Source organism: Salvelinus fontinalis, chromosome 23, assembly GCF_029448725.1.
Source record: "Salvelinus fontinalis isolate EN_2023a chromosome 23, ASM2944872v1, whole genome shotgun sequence".
Lineage (NCBI taxonomy): Eukaryota > Metazoa > Chordata > Actinopteri > Salmoniformes > Salmonidae > Salvelinus > Salvelinus fontinalis.
In genome coordinates this window covers 48,937,735-48,949,684 of record NC_074687.1, presented here as the reverse complement: position 1 = coordinate 48,949,684, position 11,950 = coordinate 48,937,735, and the positions used below count along the sequence as shown (strand labels likewise).

At 41.4% G+C, this 11,950-nt stretch overlaps 1 protein-coding gene and 1 pseudogene across 1 annotated transcript in view; both read right to left on the bottom strand.

Moving 5' to 3' along the window:
* Window positions 1–1,939: 1,939 nt before the first annotated feature.
* LOC129821426 (uncharacterized) overlaps window positions 1,940–11,950 on the bottom strand; it is a 59,348-nt gene continuing 49,337 nt past the window's right edge. The window contains exon 7 of the mRNA XM_055879066.1: window positions 1,940–2,027. The gene's annotated coding sequence lies outside the window, so the exon portion shown is untranslated. The remainder of the gene's footprint in view (window positions 2,028–11,950) is intronic.
* Window positions 10,211–11,950, bottom strand: part of LOC129821505 (uncharacterized) — a 34,762-nt pseudogene continuing 33,022 nt past the window's right edge.

Sequence of the window (11,950 nt, the reverse complement as noted above, 5' to 3'; positions counted from 1 at the left end):
CAAATTAAATGCAGAATAGCCCCAGAGATTTACACTTTGAATAGCACCTTTTTGTTGACCCCTTCTCAACCTCTCAATATGAAAGAGATTTCACATGGAGAGCCGCGTGTTCAAGAAAACAGTCCACATAGTTACATTTAAACCTGGGGTCATCTACAAACACATTCACAAGTTCACCCCAATCACCCACACTCTTGCGCAACTGCACACACGCACCCACACCCTTAGTCTTGTTAGAAAGAGAAAGGTGAGTCTGTTCACACACTGTTCAAACTTAGTCTCATAAAAGAACCGATCTCAGAGTATGTGAGCGGAGCAAAGAGTATGTGAGCGGAGCAAAGAGCGATGTGCCCAATTTGACTGGAGCACAGAGCCAGATGCCCAACGGCTGGAGCTCGGACCTTCTCGCCCACTCCAATTTTACTCTAGCAGTGCTCAAAGTAGCGCTCACTTCACGAGCTCAGGGCATGCCCCGGCCCAGCATGCATTTTGTCGTCTACGTGTGAGCTGCCGTAGCCCCTTGCTTTAGGTACTGTCATGGAGTTTGCTAAATATGTTCAGAAAGAAACTGATAAAACACACAGGTGCAAAATCAAGGTGACTAACAAAGACGAGGACAAATAGCAAGAGAAGTAGTGTGGTGATGTAATGTCCACAACTAAAGAATCATCGTGGAATCTGAAGAGACACATATCACGAAAGCATGATGGTGCACTTACTACATGCACATGCTAAAAGAAAGGAACAAGGTGGGTAGATAACTAAATTAATGTGTCATTGTAGCAAACTATTTCTAAACAAAAAATCTGATCTCTTAAACATTTCATTCATTTTTGTTCTATTATTGATACAATAGGACTTAATTGATTTTGGCCCAATAGGCCGGGCATATTCCCACGTTCAAGAGGCTTTCCCTTTTGATTGGGTTATTTTGCCTAAAAACATTTTGGCCTACCTGGCAAGAGTGGCCAAAAGGGTGTTTATCATCCCCAGTGGCTCTGCAAGTGTGGAGAGGATATTCTCCGCCACTGGCCTGCTCTCCAGGCACCATCACATGAGCCTGAAGCCACAGACTTGCCAAACTACTGTTTCTAAAAATGAATTCTAAAAATGAATTAAAAGGCACTAATAAGTAATTTTTCGGGTAATTTGTATTTAATTCTAAGTAAGTCACAGCCTATATGCACAATTTATAGACAATAATGATTTAATACAACAAAATGTTGTTTATATGCTGAGCACTTTATATCCCGACCAGCCTATTGTGTCACAATGCATTTTTTTGTAGGCAATAGCCTTAAAATAATTTAAATAACAGCCTAAATAATTCATTTTTGTTCCTTCTTTGGCTCCCTGTCCGGCTCCTGACCTATTTAGAGTGTGTATATGCTGTTTAATATGACATGTAGTCTATTTGATATGATGTGCGCTTCTTACATGAACCTTTTCATGTCTATTCAAATCATTTTCAATACTTCAAAACCAAATGGTACGTCCAGGTAGTAATTTTAATGAATGGAGCGAATTTGGAGCTGCAGTTTTTTCCCCCTGTGTGCATGGAGTGGTTTTTAGCAGAGCGGTTTGAAAGGATGAGTGGTGCAAATCTCTGAGTTGGATTTCCAACCACTCAACTCCGCTCACATAATATGCCCAGGATGTTCCAGCACATACGAAAGTAATCAATATCTTGTCATCTGTATGTCAAACGTTTGGACGCACCTACTCATTCACTTTTCATGTAGTAACCAAACACTTGTTTGGTTACTACATGATTCCATATGTGCTATTTCATAGTTTTGATGTCTTCACTATTATTCGACAATATAGAAAACAGTCAAAACAAAGAAAAAACGTTAAATGAGTCGACGTGTCCAAACATTTGACCGGTAATGTATATGCATCCTAATATGTAGCAGCACTTACTTGACAGTGGGCTTTAGCGGACGTGTCTCGGAGGTCTCTGGCGTGAAAGAGCTGTGCCTCCTTTAGTCCGAGCTTCCCGCAGTAAGGAAGACGTTGAAGTTGTCCTATGGAGAGACAGATAGACGAACAGACGGACTGAGAGACAGACAGGGAGAGAGAACGTTTTCCACCTTTAGAGACACCGTCAATAATGACTCAGGCATTCTCTGGCAGACCTGACAAGCAACAGTTCCACACTTCACTGCTGCATATCCAAAGTTCATGCCACCGGGGATAACTGAGAAAGGGGCGGGGAGGAGCATGTGTGTGTGTGTGTAGCAAATAGAGAGTGACACACAATGCCGAACACACACAAGCAGGGGCAGGGCAGCATGACCGGCAAATTGACAGCTCTAAAACTACCTGTGAGAGTGTGTGGGCCGGCCAAGGGGGCGAGGTATTTGGAACTAGGAGAGGTGAGTGAAGTTTACTGTCTGTAACACTTTATCTCTCACACACACTCTCACGCACACCCTTAAACTGGCCTCCCTACCCTCCCTGCACTGTGGAACGCCTGCGGTTGTAACAAGAGGGTGACTGAAACAGCGACGACAGGTATCCTAGCAGTTCAGAGCGTTGGACCAGTAACTAAAAATTTGCTGGTTTGAATCCGCGAGCTGACTAGGTGAAACATCTGTTGATTTTGAGCAACGCTCTTAACCCTAATTGCTCCTGTAAGTCGCTCTGGATAAGAGCGTCTGCTAAATGACTAAAATGTAAATTCAACTACCATGCAAATATTCCCAGCTAGTGACTAGTAAGGGGTGGGGCAATACTTTTTTGTGTGAGTGTGTGCTCATGCGTGCACTGTGTGTGAGAGAGAGTGTTACACGCTGTATAGGTCACCTGTCCTGACATAATACCCTGCATACGTGAACCCTGTATTACAATCCAAAAACAGATCCCTAGCGTGTGTACTGTGTACAATAGGCCACTTCCTTCTTCCTAGAATAGTATAGCTCTAATGTTTCATGTTCGAACTCCCCAGTGCCGCCTCCTCCCTCCTCGTTTGTACATCTGCATATCCCTTAGGGATTCAGGGCTACACACAACCCTACTCAATGTCATGACACATTGGATTCAAGCATTCAACATGGGGTTGAAAAAAATAACAGGGGTAGCCGGGTCTATATTTAAATCCCAAACATGCTTATTAGCAGATGGCAAGGGGAGAGTTGACCTCCGCAGCTGCCGGCTTCGCATGACGGGAATTTTAGTGGGCCTCTAAGCGCACAGTAGTAGCACCTCAAAATGTGAAAGGTCAAAAGCCCCTCACTTCCTGCATGGGGGGGGGGTTAACAGTTGCACCGTTTACTTGTAATAGTGCTGTGCATTGGGGGGGGGGTCTTGTTTTATCTGGGTCTATTTATGTTCGGGAAGGTTTATCTGATCACTGTTGAGTTGAGCAGAACAGTGATACAGTAAGACCAAACCTGTGGGGTATATGACAAAGCAGGATAACCAAATTAGCCTTCAAACTTTGATAATCGTTCAGAAATAACTATTGCTTTTCTGGTTCATTTTTTTAATATTTTTTTTTACCTTTATTTAACTAGGCAAGTCAGTTAAGAACAAATTCTTATTTTCAATGACGGCCTAGGAACAGTGGGTTAACTGCCTGTTCAGGGGCAGAACGACAGATTTGTACCTTGTCAGCTCGGGGATTTGAACTTGCAACCTTCCGGTTACTAGTCCAACGCTCTAACCACTAGGCTACCCTGCCGCCCCATTCAGAAAGCTAAGCTTGTTAGATGTTGAGTCAAATGATACCGTGCCCATTTTTAGCCAGCTTCTTGCCTTATCCCCCAGACTGGTAGCAGAAAAAGATGAAATGCTGAATTAACTGATTGGCTGACATCGCATGCTGTTATAGCCACCCGAGGAAACAAACACTCCTTTCAAAACAATCAGATATAATTCATATGGACATTCCATTGTGTGAACTGAATTCATAAAATTGTTACTCAATGCATACCATAGGTATAGTTTACTACAGTTAAAGGCCTTGATACATTTTTTTACTATTGCGTTTCTATCCCCTTCGATCAGTATGTGACCTATGTGGTGTTAAAGTGGATCTTATCTAACACAGTGCGACAAGACAGTGTGAGATAAACTAGACAGTGTGAGGTAAAATAACTAGAATCACATATATTATGCTCTCGTGAAATGGGAAAATATACAGAGTTGTAGTTTCCACCCAAAAATGTGTGTTGATTCTGATGCTGCAATGCACTAACTTTGCTTCTGTGCAAGCAATTTTCAAAATTCCTTTTGCCACGTGGCCAGGGTCACATGTACCTCTGTACCTTTGATTCGTTTAACATTTTTGTAGTTACTACATGATTCCAAATGTGTTATTTCATAGTTTTGATGTCCCTGTGATTCTACAATGTACTCATTCATTGGGGTTTTCTTTATTTGACTATTTTCTACATTGTAGAATAATAGTGAAGACATCAAAACTATGAAATTACACATATGGAATCATGTAGTAACCAAAAAAGTGTTAAAAATATATTTGAGATTTGAGATTCTTCAAAGTTGCCACCCTGTGCCTTGATGACAGCTTTGCACACTCTTGACATTCTCTCAATCCTTTTTTGGGCATCAAGAGTACCTGTGGCCTTAATTCTAATGGAAAAATATAGTATGACATAATGGACAAAACATGAACAGCAACCGTTTTAACCAATCCAATGGGCAGACAATGGTGGGAAGGAAGTGGTAAGCACATTCAATCCCTCCCTGCATATTTCCGCTATGTATCCAGCTCTTTAAGTAGAACATGAGGGAAAGGGAGGAGGCGACAAGAGGAGAGGATGGCAGGGGAGAAAAGAAGGAGGGAAGGGGGCGCTGAGAGGAGAGGTGGGGAGGGTAGAGGGGGAGGAGAGAAAGAGAGTAGAGAATGAGAAGTAGAGGAGAGAGGAGATGAGGTAAAGAAACGTACTTTCTTCAGGGTTGGGGTCAATTCCAGTCAATTCAAGAAGGACACAACAATTCTAATGTTTTTCAATGAAGAACATTTGGAATTGGAATTTGATTTACCTTCTGAATTGACTGGAATTTAAATGGAATTGACCCTAACCTGGTTGTGTTTTTATCTATCTCACTTTTTATATTTTATGGGAAGCACTTTGCACTGCATCTTACCTTTAAGGAAATGTGCTATTTAAATAAAGTTTGACTAGATTTAAAAAAAAGAGGATATGAGAGGAGACAAAACAAGACAATAAAAAAAGAAGACAGAAGCTGGCAGACACATGGCGCTTACAACTGGGATGTTAACCTTTGCTCCTACTAATGATCTAGATAGCGTGAAACACTGACCTTTGTGATCAGGTTATTGAATGAGTCACTGCGTGACATCGAAAAACCAAGAAACCATCCCTCTGGTGTAATGAGTCAGATAAGGACACCGATTTACAAGTAGGGATCATTTCTGACACCTATACATTGTTGTGCCATTGTTGATGAGGATATACAAACAATGGTTTGCTAGTTCGCTGCATCCTCCCTCAGTAAGTATTCATTACTACTACACAATGCAATTATCTCACATAATACATGGATTGTTTTGGTGTGGAGTATGTCAATTTGCAGTGTTATACAACACTGTAGCCTGGTCCCTGATGTGTTTGTGTTGTCTTGCCAACGCCTGCGCACTGTAAACCCTAACAGTGTCATGTGTCACACATTTTTGTTGTAAACTTATTACATGGCAAATTGTTATCCTGACTCTAAAGTATTGGGTTACCCTGACGTGCACGTAGCATTTACTTTTCCTGAACTCAACTATTTTATCTGAATACTGTAATTCGTATTTTTAATAACTGTACAGCCCGTCGTTGTCTGACGGCATGTGTGTCGACAACGTTCCGTACCGTGGTGCATCTCAAAGCGAGGGAATTTCAAATACCGTCAAGGATTTTCATAGTAAGAAGAACAGTAGTAAATTTCTGTTTTGTCAACGACTGTATATTCAAACAGGTTTTACCAAACGGAACTAGACAGTCCCGTTTGGACAGCAACCACGCTGATTATGAGTTTTATCTAAGTTTTTATTACTAGTGAGTTCTATGGAGATATTGTGCAATTCAGTTTAGATAACATTAGTCTAGGTATGTTAGTGTGTTGCTTGACAAGTGGATGTTTTGACCGCGTGTACAAAGTATATTTTGCCTTGATGACAGCTTTGTACACTCTTGGTGTTCTCTCAAACAGCTTCAACTGGAATGCTTTTCCAACATTCTTGAAGGAGATCCCACATATGCTGAGCAATTTTTGGCTGCTTTTCCTTCACTCTGCAGTCCAACTCATCCCAAACCATCTCATTTGGGTTGAGGTCAGGTGATTGTGGGGGCCAGGTCATCTGATGCAGCACTCCATCACTCTCTGTCTTGGTCAAATGGCCCTTACACAGCCTGGAGGTGTGTTAGGTCATTGTCCTGTTGAAAAACAAATGATAGTTCCACTAAGCGCAAACCAGATGGGAGGGTGTAACGCTGCAGAATGCTGTGGAGCCATGCTGGTTGTGTGCCTTGAATTCTAAATAAATCATAGATAGTGTCACTAGCATCTAATGGTATTTTTTGTTGTTTTTGAGATTTCAGTTAAATGGTAATGTGCTTATAGGGCTTTTTTAAAGTATCAAGGTAACTAAGTGAGATATTTTGAATGTCTAGCCTGACAACTATATCTGACTCTTTGTTATATTTTAGCTGAAATTACAAAAGGCACATTTTTTCTTCCTCCCTCAGGGTCAAAATGAGATTGTTGAGCGGCAGTCCTTAATTAATGCAGTAAGTAAAGCTGTCTCAATGGAAGGCTGTAGAATTAGATTATCCATGGATATATTTCCTTTGGTGCCATAAAATACACTACATGACCAAAGGTATGTGGACACATGCTCGTCGAACATCTCATTCCAAAATCATGGCAATTAATATGGAGTTTACTGCTATAACAGCCTCCAATCTCCTGGCAAGGCACTTTGAGTTGTGTGTACTAAGAATATAGTATGGTTTGTTACGTTTTGAGTTAATAGTACCTAACTAAATCGAGGTAATCGCTTTCCGTAAATGGTTGAAGGAAGGTCAAAGGATTTTTTTTTTCATTGAAGTAAATATTTTGCGTTGGTACGACTATTGCACTACTCAATGTTCAATCTTTACTAACGACATGCCACTGACTTTGAGTAAGGCCAGTGTGTCTATGTATGCAGATGACTCAACACTATAAACATCATCTACCACAGTGACTGAAATGACTGCAACACTTACCAAAGATATGCAGTTATTTTCAGAATGGGTGGCAAGGAATAAGTTAGTCCTAAAAATAAAATTAAAATAAAAGCATTGTATTTGGGACAAATCATTCACTGAACCCTAAACCTCAACTAAATATTGTAATGAATAATGTGGAAATTGAGCAAGTTGAGGAGATTAAACTGCTTGGAGTAACCCTGGATTGTGAAATGTCATGGTCAAAACATATTGATCTAACAGTAGCTAGGATGGGGAGAAGTCTGTCTAATAAAGTCTAATAAAGCTCTGCTCTGCATTCTTAACAGCTCTCAACAAGGCAGGTCCTACAGGCCCTAGTTTTGTTGCACCTGGACTATTGTTCAGTCATGTGGTCAGGTGCCACAAAGTGGGACTTTTTGTGGTACCTGACCACAAAATTGCAATTGGCTCAGAACAGGGCAGCACGACTGGTTCTTGGATGTACACAGAGAGCTAACATTAAAAATGTACATGTCAATCTCTCCTGGCTCAAAGTAGAGGGGAGATTGACTTCATCACTACTTGTATTTATGAGAGGTATTGGCATGTTGAATGCACCAAGCTGTCTGTTTAAACTACTGGCACACAGCTCGGACACCCATGCATCTCGGTAGGACCTCGTCCTTTTTGGCTCACAAGTGGCGCAGAGGTCTAAGGCACAGAATCTTAGTGCTAGAGGCGTCACTACAGACACCCTGGTTTGATTCCAGGCTGTGTCACAACCGGCCGTGATTGGGAGTCCCATAGGGCGGCGCACAATTGGCACATTGTCGTCCGAGTTTGGCCGGTGTAGGCCGTCATTGTAAATAACAATTTGTTCTTAGCTGACTTGCCTAGTTAAAAAAAAATAATACTCCACAAGACATGCCACCAGAGGTCTCTTCACAGTCCCTAATTCCAGAACAGGCTATGGGAGGCGCACAGTACTACATAGAGCCGTGACTACATGGAACTCTATTCCACATCAAGTAACTCATGCAAGCAGTAAAATCAGATAGAAAAATTGATAAAAATACAACTTCTGGAACAGTGGGGACTGTGGAAGCAACACAAACATAGGCACAGACACATGCATACAAACACATGATAACAAACGCACTATACATACACGTACACATGGATTTTGTGTTGTAGATATGTGGTAGTAGAGCAGGGGCCTGTGGGCACACACTTAATCGGTTGTGATTGTATTGTAAAATATATTTTTAAGTATAACTTTTGTATACATTTTGCTGGACCCAAGGAGAAGTAGCTGCTGCCTTGGCATCAGCTAATAAATACAAATACAAACTAAGTTGACTACAGTTAAAGCATAGCAATTCAATATGCAGCAATTCAATGTATTAAACTAATTAACAATATATTTTTAAGTAAAGTACAGTTGAAAACATGTTAATTTGCTTAAAACCATTAGGTTAACTACAAGTAATTCAAAATAATTAGGTGTGCCTTAATTTGAACTTTTAGTGTTTTAATTTAAAATTTGAGGTAATCGGTTTCCTAAAAAAAATCTAGTTCACGGAACTTATAGGGTTTTACAGTTAAGTTATTGTCATGCAAAACATGACAACGACCATAGGAGTCGTGATCTGTTTCACCTGTCTTGCGCTTGTCTCCACCCCCCTCCAGGTGTCGCCAATTTTTCCCATCATCCCCTGTGCAATTATACCCGTGTTGTCTGTTACCAGTTCGTCTTGTCTCGTGAAGCGTACCAGCGTGTTTTTTTCCCCGTACTCCTGTTTTCTTTAGTCCCTATTTTCTAGTTCTTCTGGTTTTGACCATTCTGCCTGCCCTGACCCTGAGCCTGCCTGCCGTTCTGAACCTTCTGACACTGCCCTGGATTACTGACTGCTGCCTGACCTGGCCCGGAACCTTCCTGCCATTTTGTAGTTTACAGACTCTGCTCTGGATTACTGACCTCTGCCTGCCCTTGACCTGTCGTTTTTCTGCCCCCTGTGTTGTAAATAAACTTCTGTGATTCGAACTGTTCGGAGTTCTGATAAGGAGTTGACTATAAAGCACTGACAGATCTGGAACCAGGCTAACAGTCCTGAAGACTACTTCCATAGACATTGAGAAAACATTGAGAATTCCCCTATGTCTGCCGTTATCCTGAGGGTGGTAAAAAGTGGAGTCAGGATGAGATCAGCAGAACGATGGGTTGCCTGTCTGTGTCTGACTGTGCTTTACAGAGTGGATGGCCCGAGGGGTCTGGGAGATTTCGCAACGGCCTGTGGTAATTAAAGCCCTCTGCTGAGTCACTGAAACAACACCAGGGTGTCTGGGCGGCCCACCTGCACACACACACGCAAAGAACAGCAACACACACAAGCTGAAGCTACATGCACGCTTACACATGCATGCATCTCAATGTTATCATCATGTTACACTAACATCTCCTTCCACAAGAGTTGAGTGTTCTTAAATTCATTTAGGCCAACGCAACGCTGCTTTGCTTTCCACTGTGGTTTCAGCTACAGTGATCCCAATTAACTCCACAGCCCGTCACCCCTCTCATTAAAGAAGCCAAGATGGCAACCAGCCCGCTCCATCCCAATCACATCTGTCCCACAGGCAAAACCATCCCCATTTAAAATGCATTACAAGACATCAATAGCAAAATGAAATGGGACAGAGAACAAACAAACAAAAAAAATTGTGGGTTTTACTAGTAACATTCTTTGTTGGAAATGTTACTAGTCGGAAATGTCAGTAACAAGACGTCATTGCAAAACAAGACTGAACAGAGGAGAATATGACAAATCAAACACTAACATGGCATATATTTAGGTCCAAATGGGCTCTGTTTTCAATAAGGTGGTTTAACAACAAGGTCTAACAAACAAACATTCTATAGTACATTCAGTGCTGGGAAATCTCAGTAACACTTACGGTAGAAGTAGAGGTCTGGAGATAGGAGAGAGGGTCCTGAATGAATGGGAGGCTTGAAAGAGCGCCAGCAAGATATATTTATAGAGAGAGAGAGAGACAGAGAGGGCGAGACCGTTCTCCAGTGCAGATCGGAAATTGTTGCACCCAAATGTTTTCTTGGCTACCGCCTGTAAACGTGATGAAAAGACAGATACAGTGGGAAAGGGAGTGTGAGAGAGAGAGAAAGAGAGAGAGTTAACCTAGAGAAGAAAGGTAGGCTGTATAGAACAGTAGAGGAAGCTCTGTTGTTCTTTTCTTCAGTCTTCCCCAATCCTCGACTGTAAGTTCCTGCAGAGTGAAAGTTAAGTTTCTTCAGTTCCTTAAGTTCCTTCGCTTTCTGCGTTGGCTCCTATAAGGTCCCCGGTAAACAGAAAAGGAGTGCTATAAACTGTTCTGGAGCCAGCCCCAGTCAGACCACAGGGGCAAGCATCTGGAGTAGAGAGGGGGAAAACACACACACACACACACACACACACACACACACACACACACACACACACACACACACACACACACACACACACACACAGAGCCCCAGTGTTGTTACGGCCTTATGCCTTTCCCATGATCTCAAACCACTGCTGCAGGAACACAGAGCAAGAGAAACAGGCCATTGTTGTTGTCAAAACACACACAGCAGAAACATACAAAAACACACAGACACACACACAGACTCTGGGTTTGGTGTTTATACATGGGTGTGAAGTCAGTTGACATGGATCAGGCCTATCCCAATACAGTTAAAAAAAAAACGAATATTACTGTGCTTATACAGGACTAGCCATTGGAAAAAGGTCTTCTGACTTAATTGGAAATGTACAGTTAAATAAAGGTTAAATATATATATATATGTGTCTCGTTTCAGGAAACTAGGCGTGTCGCACATCACTACTTTAGAGGAGCAGCATTTGAAAGTAAACATTTATTTCTTATCAAAATGCATTTTTTTTTGTCAGAAATATCTTCTGTAACGTGAACTTTCATGTGCCTTAATAACAAACTTATATTCCATCCATGAATACGAATAAAATTGTTAGAGGCTAGTTGGTTTAGCTATGGAAAAAGGGGCGTTATTGGATATATATGATAACAACATCCTGAAGATTGATTCTCTACTTAATTTGACTAGTTTATTCGACCTGGAATATATAACTTTTTGAAGTTTTCGTCCGAGTCCGCCTGGACCGGCGCCAGAGTTTGGACATGTGAACTAAACGTGCTAGCAAAAGTAGCTAATTGGACACTAGTAATGGACATTATCAAACAAAACAACGATTTATTGCGGAACTAGGATTCCTGGTACTGCATTCTGATGAAAGATCATCAAAGGTAAGGGAATATTTATGATGTCATTTCGTATTTCTGTTGAAATACTGTGTCACTCCATCTTGGCTATTTATGTGTGTGAGTACAGAAAATCACAGAAAGTCACAGAAATCACAGAGCTCCAAAACCCGCCTTAACGGATTCGCCTTAACACGCCTCAACTGGATCTATAACTTAAAAAAATAAACATTTGTTTAAGCATCATGAAGTGGACGTTGTACGATTTCTCGTAAACTACTCTAGATAAGTGGCTGGTTCTATTTTTCCTTACACCTTAGGTTTATGTACTTTGATGTGCACTGTTCAAATGTAGGACTGTATTACCATTCTGGACTTTTAATCCCACAAAATGTGCATTAACTCAAAGAGCATTGTGGCCTCGACATTAGGCCACCCCTGTGCTCACCGAGTTTCATCTTTGAAGTCTGTTCCGTTTACGAGAAACC